This window comes from Rhineura floridana, chromosome 4 (assembly GCF_030035675.1).
Source record: "Rhineura floridana isolate rRhiFlo1 chromosome 4, rRhiFlo1.hap2, whole genome shotgun sequence".
Taxonomy (NCBI): domain Eukaryota; kingdom Metazoa; phylum Chordata; class Lepidosauria; order Squamata; family Rhineuridae; genus Rhineura; species Rhineura floridana.
This window is the reverse complement of record NC_084483.1, coordinates 54,998,737-55,020,035: the sequence shown is the minus strand read 5'-3', so window position 1 is coordinate 55,020,035 and position 21,299 is coordinate 54,998,737.

Sequence of the window (21,299 nt, the reverse complement as noted above, 5' to 3'; positions counted from 1 at the left end):
GTATTATTAAATTGTTTAATTATGTATGTTGAACTTTGCACCAGAATACAATATTTCATAGAAGCAACTGAAAGTATAATTACATCATGAGGAAAAAGGCTTACCTGATAGCACAGCACTGGTACAGCTCTTGTGATCCACCATTATTTAATACTTCATACCTCACTGCATTCATCAATACTAGCTATTGTTTTGCATTTGAAAAGCCAGGCATCTACAAACTGTGCAGAGTCAAATCAGTGAAAAAAGTGGGCCTATTGTACAGCTCTAGTCCTGGTTTCACTGTGGTCATAAGCACCTGCGACCAGGATGCCAGTTAATGCTGTGCATACTTGCTACAATTTCCGCTGATATATAAGCCAACAGTAGTAACCTCCTTTTGAGATTTATTTTTAAAAGTTATTTTAGTAAGCAGTGTGGAGGAGGGGGGAATAAAACACTGCTCATCCGTTAAACACACACACACACACACACCCTATTCTGAATAGGTGAAGAAGATTTAAGAAAATGAAGATTTGAACAAGGGCATAATGTATTACAGGTCTTCCCTAACATTTTGTAAGGAATAGATCACCTTGGCCACATAATAGCATACCAAAACATCCTTGGAATGTCCTGACAAATAAATAAATGTTCATTACCCTTCACGAGTAATCCCAGGACAGTTCACAACAATGCAAATGCATTTCTCATAATACCAACGCCATATACAGAAATCACAATAAAAGCAGCTAATTCTGCTAAAAGCTCAGCATTAGTAACCAGCAAATGCCCAGGTAAATGAACCAAGGTAGCTTAACTAATTTGGTGCTTGTCTTATTTCAGAGGCAGTTGATGATATGATAGTCTAAGCACTATGACAGAGAAGGGCCTCCCCCTGATTGTCACAAGATGAATGTCATCAGGCTGCAGCACAACCCAGGCAGACCTCATCAGAAGATCTCAACATATAGGCAGGTCTATGTGGGGGAATCGTTCCCTCAGTGTCCCAGGTCCTAAATTGTTTAGGACTTTATAACTCAACAAAATAACCTTAAACTTTACAATTACACACAATTTCCAACCATGCTGCAGTTAGCAATTTAGTAACAAATGTATCACACCACAAATGCATACATGTTTCTCAAGTCTGACAACCACTCAAAGGTGGTACTGTAGAGTCTGGCAGTTGGCACTGGATGAGAAATTGACTCACCAGTGTAAACCAGCCAGAGGAGAAATGTGTGTGTGTGTGGGGGGGTTATACTGGATCCCTGTTTTCTGTATATGTCAACCAATAAGGAAGAGGAATACACCTGCCAATTCCAGGAGCTTCCACCCTTGCTTGTTTCTATTTGTTTGCCACCCCACCAAAACCTCTTGCTGCCTCATCCCCTTAGGCCTTGCCCAAGCCACCATCACCCATCCCCTTGGAGCTCACCCAAATAACCACACTTGCCCCTTAGAGACTGCCCAAACCACTCCCTTGGACTTTTGAGCTGGGGAGCTGATGAAACTTGTTCTGGCTGTCTTTACTCAGCTCACCTGAATCATCCATCCACAACTTCTTGTCAGGCTGTAGTTCTCAGCGCCATCTGTCTGTGGCCAAGTGATCTGCAGTGTAACAACATTCTTAGATTTTTATATATTATGAGAGGCATATGTATGCATATTTTTAAAATTGTCTTGGTAGAAAATTGGCAGCCAGTGCAGTTCTTTCAAAAGTGGTGTTACATGCTTCCAGTAGGCAGCCCCAGTGAGTAGTCTCGATGTCATCAGCATACCGGTGACAACTTGCATCCAGTCCCTTAATGATTGTTCCCAATGGCCTCATACAGGTGTTAAGGGTCAGGATGGAATTCCACACACTCCACAGCATAACTGCCAGGGAGCCAAGGCACAGTTACCCAGTACCACTCTCTGAAACCAGCCCCATAGGTATGACTGGAACCACTGTGCCTTGAATTCCAAATCCACATAATCTCTCTCAACCTTCAAGGCACTTGAGGCACTTGTTGAGTTGGATGAGAGAATATTTCTATAGGGTTTGACCTTCCTTCAGAACTAGGAAAACGAATTGTATTGTGGAAAATGAAATAGATAATTTAAGATCAATTTGGGGCTATTGAATTTTGCCGTTTCTCATAGAATGTCAGCAGCTACAATCATGTTAGTACATAATAGTCAATAGTATGACTGTTTGTCACTGATCTAGAGGCTAGGTATCAAAAAGCTCAGCCCAAGGTTTTTTTATTAGCTCCAAAGCAACTTTTGCTTACAAAGTTATGCCTTCTTGAATGAACAATGGAACCTGGCTGCTTACATAAGCTCACAGTCTGTATCTTCAAGTTTTCTCTATCCCAACAGACAAAAATCACAGTCATTACATTTCTCTCGTCCTCTAAACTTGCTACGATGCCATAAGCAAAATCACTAGGAAATTTATCAAATAAGTGTATAATAAAACATTTGTGCCTACCAAATCATTTTCAAATTTGAGAAATAAAAACAGCCTTGGGAAATAAATACACAGAATTGGAAACAGCAATGAAAAAAAATTGTGAATAGCCCCCTACATGGCCCAAAGCAAGATGTAAATTAAGAAGCAATACACTCTAAGTGTAATGGAGCATGTACTTATAAGTTCATGGTTACATTCATCTTATATAAACATCTCGTGCTCTGTACCTCACAGGAATAATTACAGACAAAACTACAGGCTGACATTATAAATATGAAGACAGAAAAAATATTTCTGTTAAAAAAGAAAAAAAAAGTAATAAGCTCGCTAGAGCCTAAAAGAGCTTCGGTCTTAATTGCTACATTGCTTTCTAATTGTCCTCATACAAAAAGATGGGAAGTCAAAAGAATGGGAAATGCTCTCGATCCAACATAAAATGTTAACTAACTGGTTGGCATGGCAGCCGCTCTCCATACTGCCAAGCAAGCCATTAATATTTGGGACAGAACAGAGGGCTCATAGCATTTGAAGTGTGCAGGCCTGGGTGGATTATGCAAGGGGCATTTGATCTTTCATAGAGTACAAATGCCGCCAAATTGACAAGTACAACTCCATCTACTTCTTGCACCAAGAATCCGTCCAATATGGCTTGATCTTTCCAAGTAATAAAAGCAAGGGGGAAAAAATATTAGGAAGCATCACATATGTTTCCCAGGTATGAACAAGTTATGGTAGATTGGATTACTTCAGGGAAGATCCTTAGCTCAGTTGTAGAGCATCTGCTCTACATGCAGAAGCCCCCAGGTTCAATCCCCAGCATCTCCAAGTAGGGCTGGGAGAGATCCTTGTTTGACATTCTTGGGAGCCACTGCCAGTTAGTAGAGACAAGGTGTGGGGAACATTTGGCCCTCCAGATGTTGCTGAACTACAGCTCCCATCATCCCTGGCCATTGGCCATGCTTGCCAGAGAGCTGTAGTTCAGCAGCATCTGAACTATAGACAATACTGAGCTAGATGGACCGTTGGCCCAACTCAGTATAAGGCAGCTTCCTATGCAGTTTTGGTTTTTTCAGAGACAATAAACATATAAGCAATCTACATATATAGCAAAATTCCTTAAAGAGTACAACAGTGGGTAAAAATCATTTTCAAGTTTGTATCTACTCTCTCTCTCTCTGTGTCCCCCCTCTCTGATTCTTCAATATATTGGAGTTCTTATTGTATGGTATCATAGTCAGCTTTCTGTGATTACCCAGAAAAGAGATCTTGGGATTACGGTGGATAATTCCATGAAATAAACACTCAGAATGTGGCAGCAGTGAACAGTGCTAGAGTGTTAGAGTTTATTAGGAAAGAGATTGAAAATAAAGTGGTAAGTATCAAAATACATGTCTATAACCCATGGTGTGACTGCATTTGGAATACAGTTCTGGTTCCTTTTCTTTTCTTTTTTTTACAAAAAAAACATATTGCTGAAAAAAGTACAAAAAATATAACCAAAATGATAAGAAATTGGAGTATATTTCTTATGAGGAAACCATAAACCATGCATTTTTAATTTAGAAATAAAATACCAAGGGAGGCATGATTGAGATTTATGAAATATGGCTGTTGTAAAAAAAGAAGTAGGTGCAATAATTTTTTCACCGTCTGTTGTAACACTAGAGTATGGAGTCACCCAATGAAATTGATTAGCAGTAGCATCAGGACAAATACACAATGCATAACTCGCTTATAGAATTCATTGAAGCAAAATGTGGTAATTGGGACTCCAACACACACACCCATTTGATTTAGCTATCTGGATTCACACTGGATTTGACACAAATCAATCCAGTCCCAGAAATCCAAATCTTCAGTATTCCCATTCGTTTGCTTTGGGAAACCAAAATGGCCACAATTTTTTTACATGTTTTTTTCACATAGGTACATGAAATCTGGATGTATGATAGACCTGCTAGAGGGGATAAACCCTGCCAAATTACAGACAGGTAGGTTCACAGGGTTTATGCCAGACGTCTTTCAGTTTGCATATATATACACCTGTTTGGTCTTTTCCACTGCACTTACTAGCTCAATTCCCCTTGCGGTTTCAGCACTGTCGTAAGGGATTTGTGGGTGATAGCCTGGCAAGGGTTTTCCTCCCTTGTTTGCCTGCCTATTTGGGCTTGGGTTCTCTGAAGAAGCAGGGCTGGGTCACTTATTTTTGATGTGATACATTTGTCCCACAAGACTTAGTAACAAACACCCAGACGTTATGCGCCTGTGTTGGAATTGCTTTTTAATATGTTTTTCAACCTTTTTAAAAAAAAAATGTTTTAAAGCTTTTTTATGTTTTTAAAGTGGTTTTGTTTTAATGTGTTTTTAATGGTTGCTTTGTTTTAATATATTTTAAAGTCTGTTTTATTTATGATGTTTTAAGTGCTTTTGTTTGCTACCCTGGGCTTTTACTGGGAGGAAGGGTGGGATATAAATCTACTAAACAAATAAATAAAATAAACCTCTAATAGACATAGAAAACAGAACACAGCTGTATATCCTTTGCCCCAAGCACATCTTTTCCCCAAGCACTACACTGTGGGCTTATCCAAACGGAGCGGGATAATCCACGGTTTCCATATTCGGTTTGTCATTTGATAGTCCTCACTTTGCCTTTTAGTTCGCTCTTTCCCAATTAAAAAAAATGCTTTTTTGCACCTGCACACACAGCGGTAAGACCCCTACATTCTTTTCGCTTTTTCCAAGCTCCACCTCTAAAACTTCCCCCTATCAACCAATTGGTCAGCAAAAAAATTACGTATGCTCCTCTCCCCCTTTGCAACGAAGCACAGTATGGCTGTAAAGGAGTTCTTGCCTGGGAAGGAAAGGCTGCTGGTCGATTTCATGCCTGCCTTCCCACAGAGAATGAAATTGACAAAGCTTCCAGTGCAGGCTTGAAACCGACCAGAAGCCCTTTTCTTGTTTGCATTTGCGATATTACACTTAAACGAATGTATGCTTTTCTGCCTTTATTGATATTTAAGGAGATACACATGCTGGCAATGCACTTATTTCTCCAAAAAAGCAAGAAACGTGTTCCCCCCCTCCTTCTCCCTTTCCTTCCCACAGAGAATGAAATTGACAAAGCTTTCCGGAGCAGGCTTGAAACCGACCAGAAGCCCTTTTCTTGTTTGCATTTGCGATATTACACTTAAACTAATATATGCTTTTCTGATTTGAAGCAAAACCCGCAGCAAGTACAATGAAATTGACAAGGCTTTCAGAGGCAGGCTGAAACCGACCATCCCCCCCTTTCTCGCTTGCTGTGCATTGCAGATCTCACCCAGAGCGGCTGCCCAGTTTGCAGGCTGGCAAAAAATAAAATGCATCTGCGTAGTAGTTGCAGACCCCCCCTCAACATCCCACCATTGCGATGATTGGTTCAATTTTCCCGGGCTTATTCTTGCACATGCACAAAACTGCAGATACGTGATTGGCTGGAATGAGGAGAAGGGGCAAGGGGAAACACCCAAGAACCACCCATCAGCTGTAAAGTCCGTGGTATTGCATCCTAACTCCTGAAGGCACAGCGGATGATTCCCGATTTTAAACAGCAAATCGCATTTTTGCCGGTATTGCAAGGAGCAGATTTAACCCGCGAAAATGCGTAACAGTGCGAGACGTCATTTGGATGACCGAAAAATAATGAACACACATAGCGGGCATGTCACACATTTTGCAGTCATCTGGATGAGCCCTGTGTTGGATGAGATTCTAGCCCTGGGTTGGAAGCTAGAGCTCTAAGTAAGCAAAGTCCAGCTCCCCACCTCCCCACATCTTGGCATTCTCCTTATATGCTGTTGTAATTAATACATGCAACACTTTGGAGACAGTCTGCCTGGCTGTTTAAGAGAGCAGTTTGAGTTCTGGATTGACATAAATCACTTCAAAGTATCAATTTGTAGCTGCCTCAACCACATCCAGATTTGGCATAAATGGACCGGATTCATTTCATGATTTATGACTCAACCAGACACAATGGTATTGTCACTGGTGAGGATAGAAATCTCCCCCCCCCTTTTTTTCTTTTTTAGGAGAGGGGCATCTATGGCCCTCCAGGTGTTGCTGGGCTGCACCTCCAAACATCTGTGCCCATTGGCAAAGCTGTCTGAGGGGAGCTGGAGTCCAACAACATCTGCAGGGCCATAGATTCTCCATCCATGGTATATTTAATCATGAAAGCCAATTGGACCATTCATGTTCAGAATCAGTGTATCTTTGAATACTACATGGTGGGGACAAACAGTGGGAAAGCATTGTTGCCTTCATCTTCTGCTTCCTGGAAGCATTTAGGTGGCCTCTGTGGGTTACAGGATGCTAGAGTAAATGGACCTGTCCTCCCATCCAGCAAGGTTGTTCTTAAATTTTAATGGTACAAGTATTTCCCCCCAATGTAGGAAGGACATATCCATAAACAATGACTAGAGTCTTCCATAGACTAATGTTCATGCTACATAGACATGTTGTCTCATGGTGGAGGATACTTCCCTGGATATTTTCCTGAGGATTTCATCATAAATCAGTTTATCATTTATATGTAACAGTAGAGTTCTTTCCCAAATTTTAATTGTATATATTTCAAAAATGTATGGGAAGCTATAACTATGATACAAATGATATCTGTTAGTTGCACAAATTATTATTTTTATTTTCTTATTGTTTATCAATACTGTAAGTTACAACTCATTGTTAGAATAAAAGGCCATCCTTAATGATTTATTTTTCATTCCCTATTTTGGTAACCCACCACAAAATCTTTATAATGTGTGCCTTATAGCTCCAATCAAAATTGCCTCTTACTGATTTAAATTTAAGTTGATTAATCTACCAATTAAACTGAGTAAAGTTTACTGCACTTGTATTAACTCTTTCAAAGGTTTATATACCCACTCCAAAAAGGCATCAATTTTGAAGTAATGTGCAGGTACACACCTGCATGGTAAATACCGAATGGGGGTAACTGGGAAAACATCCCTAACTCAGTATGCATTTCAATGCTTTCTGCTATCAAAGCTCAGCATAAACTGGAGCAGTATGGGGATCCCACCTTTATCAGTAAATCATGCTTGTTTTCAGTGAGCCAAGCCTCACTTAAATAATGAAGATTCATTTCATGCTTGATTTTTCTGGATTCAGAGCAAAGTATTAAGAATTATCAAGCAACGGTCTTCGAATTTTCCAGCAGTATTACTCTTCTCTCTAAAGTCTACAGACATCATTTCCTATCGATTAAATTAATAACAAACTCCACAGATGAACCAACATGGAAATTCCAATAGCTATGATCTCTTGGGGAATACTACATTCACATTCAAACTAAAAAGCCATCTGACTGTTTTTCCCCCTTTGCTGCTGGGCAAAACAAACAAACCCTCAAATACTTTTTAGGATTATATATTATATTATAATAGATGGGCAAATTATAATGCATAAACAACCATCTGTTAGACTCTTCCCTTGAACTTTAAGTAATGGATTACTTAGATGGAAAATTATATTGCCAAATGTGTCTATCAGTCCAATATATTCTGTTTCTATCCTTAAAAAAACTAATATGATTTATTTATTTATTTGTGCATTTATTTATTAAATTCATATCCCACCCTTCCTCTCAGTAGGAGCCCAGGGCAGCAAACAAAAACACTAAAAACACTCTAACAGATCATAAAAAACAGACTTTAAAATATATTAAAACAAAACATCTTTAAAAACATATTAAAACAAAATATCTTTAAAAACATCTTTTCTAAAAAAAAAGCTTTAAAAAAAATCTTAAAAAGTAATTCCAACACAGATGCAGACTGATTCTGGGACTCTTTTAAAAATGAACTATTAAAATCTTATATTGAAAGTATTGATCTGTCAAATTCTATATAATCTCTGTAGTCCTCCACTGAGCCTGCCTCCACAGGCTCCAGCCACTCTTGTGGAAGGGTGCCAATGTATGGCTAGCTAATATGTGTCATTACATTAGACAGTAAAGGGCAACGAGGATACATAGATAAAGTAGTGGGCTCATTATTATAGTGGGGAAAATTACTGGTGTTTTGCAGGCTGGAGAAAGTATATCATTAGGGCTGAAAATGAGTTTCAGAAGTATCTGGAGCCAATGTATTATAGATTAATGACTTAAATAAATTCCAGAGGGGTAACCATGTTAGGCTGATGTAGCAAAGCAACAAAGAGGCCTACATTTCCTTATCAACAATTTTATTGAGGCATAAGCTTTTATAGGTTGGACTAGTCACACTTTATCACACTCATGATATGTTATACCATATCATGTTGACATCAACATCAGGAATGTTACCCCTGATGATCTCATACCACACCTGGCCACTGAGCTTTATCACTTTGTCCACATTTATAGTTAGCTCCCTTCTGAAGGTCATAGCACATGTAGTGAGCATGATCACTGCCTGAACAGTGTAGCAGACTAAAATAGTTGCGGTCAAAATTCTGAATCAGTTCCAATGTTTAATATGCACATATATGTAATATGTAATCCAGTATATCCCATATTTACTGTATTTGTCCCCAGCACATTCTGAGTCAACTGACAGCACCTATGCTTTAGAACTCCCTGCCTATTGCAGTGAGCAAAGTCCAGCTCCCCACAAGAACACCTTCCCCTCCTGCAGTTTCCAGCAACTGATATTCAGAAGCATACCACCTCCAACTATGGAGGCAGAACATAGCCATCAGGGCAAGTAGCCTATTGCGGTCATCCGGAGCTTTGGAGTGTGCTGCCATCAGTATGCTGATGACACACAGCTCTATTTCTCCTTTTCATCTTCTTTAGGTGAGGCTGTCAATGTGCCAAACCAGTGCCTGGCTGTGACAATGGACTGGATGAAGGCTAATAAACTGAGGCTCAATCCAGACAAAACTGAGATGCTGCTAGTGGGTGGCTCTTCTGACCGGATGGTGGATGTCCAGCCTGTCCTGGATGGGGTTGCACTCCCCCTGAAGGAGCAGGTTTGTAGCTTAGGGGTTCTCCTAGAACTATCTCTGCCACTTGAGGCTCAGGTAGCCTCGGTGGCACGGAGTGCCTTCTACCAACTTTGATTAGTGGCCCAGCTACACCCCTATCTGAACAGGGATAACCTGGCTTCAGTTGTCCATGCTCTGGTAACCTCCAAATTAGATTACTGCAATGCACTCTATGTGGGGCTGCCTTTGAAGACTGTTTGGAAGCTGCAGCTTGTGCAAAATGCAGCAGCCAGATTGGTAACAGGGACCAAATGGTTCAAACATATAAAACCAATTCTGGCCCACTTGCATTGGCTGTCTGTATGTTTCCAAGCTCAATTCAAAGTGCTGGTTTTAACCTATAAAGCCTTACACGGTTTGGGACCACAATACCTGATGGAACTCCTCTCCCAACAAGAACCCACCGATACACTATGCTCGACATCCAAGGCTCTCCTCTGGATGATCTCCCTGATTAGGTGCATGCGGCACCAACACTGTTATCTTTTTGGGGCCAGGTCAAGACCTTCTCCCAGGCATTTTAGCATGTATTTTTAAACTGTTTTTTAAAAATGTACTTTTAAATTTGTATATTTTATATTTGTTTTTAATTGTTGTAAACCGCCCAGAGAGCTTCAGCTATGGGGCGGTATACGAATGTTGTTGTTGTTGTTACTACTACTACTACTACTACTACTACTACTAATAACACTGGTCAACACTAATTTTATTGCCAATGATGTTTGATTGATTTTAGGGTAACTTTGTGTCGCTGATTCTGAATATGGCATCGGTTTTGCTAGATTGGCTCTAATTTTTGAGGTAATGGATGCCCCCATTGAACAACATAACAAATTCAAAAAATTTAATGGTCAGGCATAGCCTACCCACAAATGACATGGAAACTCTCTCAAATCATACAAAAGTAAACACATGAAATACCTAATGGCGTTGTATTCAGTACAATAACATTAAAACAAAGTAAGCTGATTCAGATAATCATAATTAATGCATCGAAAAACGCTGTGTGTACGATTTTCTTTTATGTGGGGCATCAGGACAATCACGTTGGAGGCTCCAGCAGTAGTCTGCCATCATGTGTCTGTCCCATCTGCCTTGATACCTTTCCTCCATCACCTTTATATCCTGATGGAACCTCTCCCCTTGTTCCTCACTAAAATCACCAAGATTATCCGGAAATCTGTCTAAGTGGCTATGGAGATAGTGTACCTTTATGCTCATATTAGTACCCAAATGTTTAAAGTTAGCGAGCATGTTTTGCACCAATTCTTCATAATTGTCTGCTTTGTGGTTACTCAAGAAGTTCTTGACAACTGAGACATAACTGCACCAGGCAGAAGCTTCAACATCATTCATAAGTTTAGTGAAATTCAAATCATTGATGAGTTTACGAATTTTAGGACCATCAAAGATTCCTACTTTTAGTTTTTCCATAGTCAGTCCAAGGAACGATCTACAAATGTATTTGAAGCAATCACCATCTTTGTCCAAGGCCTTAACAAATTGCTTCATCAGTCCAAGCTTGATATGGAGTGGTGGGAGAATGATTTTTTCTCTGTCAACCAATGGCTTGTTAATGATGTTCACTGCACCTACAGTCATGTGTTCCCTTGAAGGCCATGTCACTTTTTTCCAATGATCTCGCTTTGCCTTACTATCCCACAAGCAGATGAAACAAGGGTACTTTGTGTATCCACTTTGCTGCCCAAGCAAGAAGTTCACCATCTTTAGATCAACACAAATAGATCACTGGTGCTCATGATAGCAGAGCTTCTGCAAGACCATTTTGATATTTTCATATTCTTCTGTAAGTTTTGTGGAGTGAGCAATTGGAAGAGATGCATAGAGGTTACCATTGTGCAATAAAACACATTTCAAGCTTCTGGTGGAGCTGTCTATAAAAAGCCGCCAATCTTCTGGTCGATATTCCGGTAGTCCCATTTGGAGAAGTCCAGGAATGTTATTGCAGTATACAAGTTCTTCATCTTGGCTGAAGTATGGAAGAAGTCCCTCCTCTCTTGTCCAATAAGCTGTTGCAGTCGAGGGGCGAAATAAAACACAGAGACATCAGCTTGGGTTGAACAAGGGCCACTTTATTAAATTACAGCAAACAGAAAACCCAATTTAAAGTGACCTGCAGAGGGAAACCTAGGTGCGGGAACTGACTTTAAGCAAGTAGCTTGCCATACAGCTTTCGGGCAACCAGCCCCTGCTGGGGCAAGGGCAAGCCCATGTGCTTACCCCTTACCGCGGCCACACCTTGTAGGTGAGTAGGGGGGGCTTCCTACGTCATCCCCACCCGGGGCCGGATAACCCTTGGGTAGATGAGATAAGTTGGCCCCAGAGGCAGCCCATATCCTATCCTCGAGCCGGAAAAGCCCTGACAGACAGGCCTCCGAAACCGCCAATCACCTCCAAAGGTGCCTAAGGGGGCCACCTAGCTGTCCTTACCTATTTCCCCTCCCGCACCTTCCCACACCAGTGTTACAGTGAGCTGCCCAGTAGGGCAGTAACCTTTAAATATGTCAATTAGCCAAATAGCCAAAACCACCTATTGATCACAACGCCCCCTAACCTGATCCCCTCCCACTTCCATAGTGTGGAGCAGGCAAAAAACCTGCCCGCCAACGAGGGTGGGCAGGATAAAAATTCCTACTCGGCCCCGAAGCGACCCCTAGGCACACCATAAAATAGGGAGGGCAGGGTGGGCGTCGCACTGCAAAGAGGAAGGTAGGAGGGGCGGCTGGACTTAAATAGTCACAGAAGCCCCACCCCTCCATGCTGCACGTTGTGCGTGCGTAATAAGGCACAACGTGTGACTTTGCCCCATACTAAGATGGAGGTGGCAGCTTCGCCCCCATCTGCAACCATGCCCCGCTCATCAGCTGTGCGGCGAGCGGGGCGTCTTTTATATTAGCTTCCGGCTGTAGACAGTTCTTTTCCATTAGCCTGGATGCTAAAAGTTCAGATGCTTGCTTTGATAGACTGCCTCATATCAGATCATTGAGTTCTTCTTGGGAGAACTGCTCAGGTGTTGAAAAGCTTTCTTCATATCCACTTCCAGGGCTGACAATGGAAGGTCAGGCAGTGAGGTAAACACTGGTATGGGAACGTCTTCGCTGTGTGGCACAGGTCGCCTTGCTGAGTCCAAATCAGGATACTCCCACTTATGTTTCTTGTAGCTATTGAAGCCTTTCACATTCACAACACAAAAATAACAATCATCGTGATGGTTTTGCTGCTCTCTCCACACCATAGGAATAAACACACGTTGCTTTAAAATAAGTAAAGTTTATTAAAAAAGGAAAATAAGAAAAGGGTAAAGGGTACAAAAGATAAAAAGGTACATACAATTAGTTGGAGCAACGTGTGTTTATTCCAGAGAAGGGGTTCAGTTACTAAGTTCAGTCCTGGCTGCTTGACCAAACTACCGTGTACTAGAGGAATATTTTCACTTAAGACTTCTGAAGGGGCCAGGAGGGTATTGAGCCTCTGGTCCTGAGAGGCTTGAGTGTTCAGTGGGCTCTGGGGGTCCCTTCACCCCAGAGTGTTTAACCAATAGAAGGGTGGTGGCAGTACTACCGTGCAGGGTTAGTGTAAAAGCATACACAGCCCTAGCAGACCAGGTTGGCTAGGATCAATTGCCCAAGGTTGGGGATTGATTCCTGGGACAGTAAAAGTAGGAGGAGGGGAACTCCCTGCTTTCACTACAGCTTTTGCAGCATTTTGCAGCATTTTCGTGCAACGCATCCCATTAAAGTCAATGGGGTTCCGCTTTACAGCATTTTCTGCTTTACGGCGGGGGTCCGGAACGGAACCCACTGTATAAGCGGGGCCCTACTGTAGCAGAATGCATTAGGATTATTCAAGCAGCCTCTTCGTGAGGAACTCATATTCCTCTTCAAAAAAAAAAAAAAGGTATCAATATGATCTTATATGCAATGGATAAACTTGCAAAACAATGTTCAAGAGTAAAAAGACAGACCAAACCCTGCTGCATATGTCAGCAGCTACAGGTCGTATTGGGGTACAATCGTCATTTGAGGGGTATCCATTATCTCAAAAACTAGAGCCAATTCGGCAAAACTAATGTGATTTTTGGATTTAGCACCCCCAAAATACCCTAAAGTCATTCAAACATCCTTGGCAACTAAAAATTTTTTTTTTTTTTGTTGGGCTGTGTAATAATAAATAATCTTTCATCCAGACACTGGCCAGATCTAGATCAGCACTGCTTTAGCAACACTGTTATATCAGGTGCTTTCAGAACACACCTTACCATATGTAATGCTGAATATTTGTTATATAGCTAATAATTCACAGAAGGGGATGGCATGATTGAGTGGTGGCACTTATCTCTGACCTCTGGTAAGTCATGCTGTTGCTGCTTTCTGGGAGGTAGAGGGGGAGGGCAGAGACAACAGCAAGGTTGGTGCAGTGGAAACACACCAGCGAAGCCAATTTGGCACTTGCACCATGCCAACAACCTCACTTCCACCTCCCCCTGTACCTCCCAGTAAACAGCAGCAACATGACTGACCAGAGCTCAGGTGAGCACTCTACCACACCATCCACACAACTGGGAAGTCGTGGCCCATGAACGTCCCAAATGGAGGTCAGCTATTATCAAATGTGCTGTGGACTTTGAAGAAGCACGAATACAGGGCGCATGGGACAAATCAGTTAAGCGGAAGGCACATCAAACAAATCCTCATCACGACCATCTTCTATCTGGAAACCTATGCCCTCACTGTGGGAGGCTGTGTGGATCCAGAATTGGTCTCCACAGTCCCTTACGGACCCACTGTTAAAGACCTCATCTTGGAAGACAATGTTTGGAATGGAAAATCCATTAAGTTTAGAGAAGGCTGGTCTATGCATATAAAATAAAAAAGAGGCAGTTTAGAACAGAGAGAGAGCAGAAAGGGAAAAGTTGTGAGCCAGAAGCTGAAAGCACCGTAGGAAACAAAATGCCTCTGAATGGGGACTTGATGTGAGGTGGTAAATCTGCCTAATAGCTTGAGTGTTAGTGCTGCTCACACCTACTTTTGTTCTGTTTGTATATCTCAAAATAAAACATATATTAAAAAGACACCACAAGTGTCCAATGATCTCTCTCAGTCAAAGGAAGGCAAACTCAGGTAGCCCTGCCCTTGGATTTTTTTGCCACTTGGAGAAATGTGGAATGCATAGCAGTGTAGTAGTATATTGTAGGGCTAGGCAACCCCCCCCAATGATTTGCCTTGCACCTGTGTTTTTAATTCATTTATTTTTATTTACTTTATTCGATTTATATACCGCCCACAGCCCAAGGGCTCTCAGGGCGGTGCACAACATGGATAAATACAATAAAATCACAAGAACAGCAAAGTATACATTATTAAACAAATGTCTGAATCATTCTGAGCTCTCTCTGCTTCAGTCTAATCTGGGTTTCAAGCTGCTCTGTATAAAATGAAGCTCTATGTTTCTCACTAACTATAATGAGGACTATAAAAACAGCTATAATCTCCCCTCCCCCTTTTAGGCCAAAGTGGATGAAATTTACAGGCATAGGAGCCCCTTCAGAGTGCATTAAGAAGGCTCCCAAATTACAGACCGGGAGCTTTCTATGAGGGGAAGGAAAAGGGATATACTTTCCTCCATAATTCCTTACTAGGGGAAGGTTGCAGGGGTTCAGCTCTTTCTCTTTCTTGCCTTATAATAATTCACTAATAGGCAAAAAACCTTGCGGTTTAAGAATGTACCTATAGCCCACAGATATTTCTACCAAACTTTAAAAAGCAGGGAAATTGGGCAGCTATAGTGAATGCACCAGGGGAGCAGGAGACCTGAACTCCTCTCTGAGATATTGTACTGCCCTACAAAGTTGTCAAAATGCAAACACCATTTGGGTTGGTCTTTCACAGTCCAATCCACTTGCTGTGTAGCTTGGAAGAATTTGGTAACATGTGCCTCTGAGCATATGGTGAGTGGTGGCAACACCTGCCATCTCCAAAGATGGAGAATTATATTTTTGTATGTTTGTTGGTGTTCTTCTTACTTTGCTTCTTTCCTGTGTTACTAATGTTTCTACAGAGAATCTAACCTAGAAAATTTTATTTCCCTCATTATTCATCCTAGAAATCTGTGTCAAATTTATTTTTTATTAATTTCAAAGCCTTTTTATTGGTTAATGTCATATGATGGTGAAGATAGTCTTTTTTGTTTCAAACTGGAGGTTATGTTCTATTTCTATTTTGGGTGCATTAACAGTTGGACTGAGACTGCAGTTTAATGTAAAATCAGACTGATTCCAATATGCTGCTACTTTAGCAATGGCTGTAGTTGTGGGAAAAAAGAGGATGCATGTTTTCAGCCTGCTATGTTTAAACCACTTTATTTAAGGCAAGGTGTTCACAATCAATTAAAAACATAGAGCACACCTAGAATTTTGCTAGAATATATTTCACCTCCCACTGTTTATCTTGTGCAAATTGAGACACTTCTGAGGTCCACTGGAGATTATTTTGCAGACGTCAGTGCCATTATTCCACAATTATGTTTGGAGTTTTTTTAATATAAATTTTGCAAAGTGTTGCTGTACTTCACATATTCATAGAAACAAAAGCAAAAGAAAATGATTTCCTATAGAAAACTCCACTAAAATTGCAAAGTAAATCAGACATATTTAAAGTGACTATCTGAACTATATCAACTGTCTTAATAATGTTGCTTCCTCCCGGCTAAAACAAGATCAGCATAGGACATATCTTCTTTCTATTATCTAAGCTGATTACAGGTGTTGCAACCACTCACCATATGCTCAGAGGCACATATTACCAAATTCTTCCAAGCTACACAGAAAGTGGATTGGACTGTGAAAGACCAACCCAAATGGTGTTTGCATTTTGACAACTTTGTAGGGCAGTACAATATCTCAGAGAGGAGTTCAGGTCTCCTGCTCCCCTGGTGCATTCACTATAGCTGCCCAATTTCCCTGCTTTTTAAAGTTTGGTAGAAATATCTGTGGGCTATAGGTACAATTCTTAAACCGCAAGGTTTTTTGCCTATTAGTGAATTTCCCTGCTTTTTAATCCGGGAGGTAAGAAATGGGATCCTGTGCAAGTTTGCTGAGAATGGATTGATCATTTGCACGTTGATTAAATTCAGTGCAATTTACTCCCGTGCAATCATGCTTAGGATAGATAAAACTGACCGTGGGGGAGGGACGGAGGGCTGGAGTGGGCAGGGAAGGTGGAAGAAGGAAGAGGGGAGGAGAAAGGGAGAGGAAAGGGGAAGGAGGGAAAAGGCAGGTCTGATCATTTGTATGATTATTGAGTTGAATCAGATATACTCCTATGCAATCATGATTAGGATAGGTAAAACTGACCAGGCTGGGCCTGCCAACCAAGATGTCTTCTGTATCTTTCACAGTTGGGCAGGGAGAAGGGACAATTCTACCTTGTGGTTTTTCCCATTACAATGTTGCAAGAACACCGGCACTTGGCTGACTTTCTCTTCTCCTAAAGATACAGGATCAGTCTCAGGCCCTGAACCTGGCAACCCTACCTCCCACCCAAATTTAAAACAAAGCTGTCTCTGGCCACATCCACACCAGGCCTCTATTACACTTTGGACAATCATTATTTATTTATCTATTTATTTAGTGTATTTATATACCGCCCCATAGCCGAAGCTCTCTGGGTGGTTTACAATAAATAAAAACATTAAAAACAAATATACAAATTTAAAAACACATCTTTTAAAAACAATTTAAAACAATTTATCATGGCTTCTCTCAAAGCCATGGCTCAAAGCCAATCATGGCTTCTCTCAAAAGAATCCTGGGAAGTGTAGTTAGTGAAGGGTGCTGAGAGTTGCTAGGAGATGCCCTGTTGCTCTCACAGACCTTCAGTCAGAGTGGCTGACTGTTGAACCATTCTCTCAGGGGAATAGGAGTCTCCTCTCAGTACCCTTCAACAAACTACACTTCCCAGGAGTCTTTGAGGGAAGCCATGACGGTCTCAAGTGAAATCAGGTCTGGTGTGGGTGTGGCCCTCTTATTAGTCAAGCCCAGCAGCTATGAGGCTTTTAGAACACTGACAGTTGGTCCTTACTGAGCATGCTCCGCACTATGACTGGGTCCCAGCCAAAATTTATTAAATTAATTAAAAATCAACCAGGCATTTTTTAAACTTTTAAACTGCAGCAGATGAAGGTCAGAGTAAGGGGCAACGTCAGTATTAGGATTACAGGTACTCTGTGAACATGGTTGATTTTTAATGAATGACAACAGATTATAACTCTCAGAGAAAAAAGTCCAGAAGGGCTCTGAGGTTTTTCTCTCTCTTGTTACACTTTGAACTGTCTATTCTCTCTGACTGTTTTGTGTATCGCCATGAAAATTGACAGGGTTGTTAAGCAAGCGTTTCTGAGTTCAGGACTATAAGTTATGTAAGGTTTTGTTTTGAAATGAGCTTATGGGAAGCATCAGAATGGCATGGGGGGTATTTTCCATTTAACATTGCGGAATGCGAAAAATCCCCGCTGACTATAGTATACAGCCATTCTCGTGGCTGTATAATTAAGAGGTTGCTGAGTGGTGTATATACTTGCTTGCACATTATTAAAAACATTGTAGGTTAACACCAACCTTGGTTTCTGGTGCTTGTTTGTGTCCTTAAGGTGAGAGGATGTCTAGAACACTGCCTGCAGAGTTCTGAAGAACTGTTAACGTGTGTTTGTTTACAGAGAAATGTGTGATTTTTAAAAAACTTAAAAGAAGCTTTTAAGGTGATTTTTTTAAAAAACAAAACAAAAAGAAAAAGAAAACAACTGCTGCTGTGCTCCACAGGCAACATTTTGCACAGTCTCACTTCTTGCAAATGTCACGGACTCAGGAGAGCATAGAAATAGGGAGACATAGAGCTGTCAGCACAGACAAAACAGAGAAACACAAGGTTTTGTGGGGACCTTATCTGACTTGGTGGGAGGTATTGACAGTGTGCTTCAACTCAGGAGGGGGGAAGACCCCCCTCAAAAAACACACCAATTCACCTAATTCTCCAGTGCCCACACAGAGTTGATGCACACATCCTTAATTGTTGCCGTAATCACCGCACAGATTTGCCCATCCAAGCTGAGACATTGAAAGATTAGGACACATCCCAATTCTTATATTTTGACCGATATAAATCTAGGCACACCCTTCAATAAGCTTACCCACAGGAGTGGTTGCCTCTCATCAGTGTAATGGTTATGAGGGGGGGGCAGAAGTGGCAAGTTGTCAAATAACTGGACATTTTCCACAGCAGTCTACTCAATCAAAAATGTCAGTTCCCAAACAACTTCATTTGAGAAGGAACAGTCCGTGAAGCCTGCAAGACTATGGCCCAGCATTAACATTACATTCCAGATTGCACATAGAACACTCTGTATGTTTCAGTGCACATATCTTCAGCTGTGCAGATCACTGGTATTCTAGGAACAACTTCATATGAGACATGACAGTTATGCATAAACTGCAGCTTCATTTATTTATTCAAACTGGTAGCCTCATGTGTAAAACTTGACAACTAACATACCTGAAATGCATCCTAATAATTTTTCCATCTTCACTGGAACTAGACATTTCCCCAATGCAGACAAGTTTTTTGGGAAGCAGAACTCTGGATCATCTCCTTTATAATACTAAAATAAGATTTTTAAAGGGTGCTACAGAAGCCCTTAATTAATTCTGCAATTTGTTTATATTGGTTTATTAACATTATGCCAGCTCCGCTATTCATATGTCTCTGTTTTCCATTTTCAGCATCTAATTAAAACAGAATAGGAGTTATAGGATTGTCACCAGGAGCTTCAAATTCCACACAGTGACACATTTTTTAAAAAATACTGTGTGCTTTTTTTGGCACCAAGAAAAATATATATCACATTTTTCACTCAACACTTTTATCTTCTCTAATGATATGAAAATTAGAAGATAATTGTTGCCTCTCTTCTCCATTTACATTTTAAACACACACACACACACCATTCTGTTGCCAAATACCTCAATCGGGTTTTCACTCTGAGTAGGCCATCTTTGAGTGGTTAACTAATGCTGCAATCCAATACACAGTTACATGGGAGTAAGTCCCATTGAACCCAATGGAACTTACTTCTGAATAGACATTTATTGGATTGCAGCCTTGGCAAGGGTTTCATGATCACATGACACAACTTGGAGATAGGAGTCTCCTCAATATGGGTTCATACAGCAGGGATCTCTGGCAATTCAAAATCAAGCATAGTTTTTTAAAACATGTGTCTGTAAATATTATGATGTATAGCCAGATAGGATGATACCAGATCTGGCCCATTGTATGCAGGGGAGCAATTATGTGCCTGCCCACCCCACTATCTCTGTACACTATTCCCATCTCCACTGTCCTCACACATCTCTACTGAAACATAACACCCAATATAGTCTATGCAAATAAAGTCAAAAGCACATGGGCCAAAATTGTACAGTCAATCCCCCTGAACAAAATCCAGTAGGCAACTTGTTGGTTGCAACTAGACATTGTGCTCCAACATGGATACACAGAGACTGCAGAAGCTGGTAGAGAAGGCAAGCATGCACTTCTTCCCTTTCAGATGCTGGCCTGACTGGGCATGCAGTGTCATCCAATCCAGTTGAAAGATACTCACTAAAAATGGAACGTGTGAAATGGTCTTGGAACATGTGGCTTTTGTCCAGTTTTAATTTTAAAGATATTAGAATATTAAGGGGATGTTTTTCAAAATGAAATAAATATGTTATTCTTCACTTCAAGGTGCTGGCTTACCAATTATTGCTGATTATTACTGCTGAGTATCTAAAATCATTTGTAAGAATGTGAAATTTATAGTGCACAACAAGCAGGTATACTTTAAAATACCCACTAAGCTGGAAAAAGACCATAATCGTCCTTTTTTCCCTCTCATTTTTCCCATTAATGAAAATATATACTATATATACTGTGAAGCAAATTATTAAACATTGAAATCAGAAACCTTGCACTGCTACTAATCAAAACTGACTCACATTCTACATGTTGCATGGTTTATCACATATCAATTTGCAATATGATAAAGAAATTACTTTTGAAAGTGCTCCACAGGACATATTTCTGCTTAGCTATTACTTTCCAGATTTACTGCCTCATAACACCCTTTGTTAGAAAAGGTGCATGGAAATTCAATAGATTTCTTGGAATCATTGAGGGGTTGGGTACTTCTAGTATGAATACTAGGCAGGATTGGGAATCTCAAGATCTCTGAAGGCAATCCTATATACACTTACCTGGGACTAAGTCTTGTTGAACTCAGCAGAACTTGCTTCTGAGTAGGCATATATATGCTTGCACTGCTTATGTATCTAGGGTTGGGAGGGTATCTAGGGCAATGGGTATGTATTGTTATCTAGGAGCATAGGAAAATATCAAAGCTGGAGGCTGAGAAATTAAAGTAGTGTAGAATCTCTACTGAGCAAGTATGAGTTGGGGGTGGAGCCAGTGGACACAATTCTGACCCCTCCCCTCCTCCATGACTTCTCTATATAGGTGTCCTGCCCAGAGCCCGAGACACGAGACAGAGACGAGGCTTGATTTAATTCTGATTTTATTAGAGTGATGCTTACGTCCAAAGCAGTGCACTTCATAAACCTGTCTACTCTAACTCACTACTTTCCCTAGCTAAGCTACCTGGATAGTCTCTGCAGCGTGTGGGGAGAGTTGAATCAGCACTGGAGCCTGGGCGGGCACCTGCTTAAGTAGGGAAGGTCTTCACCCATAACCGACGGCTCCTCTGAAGTTCCACCCTC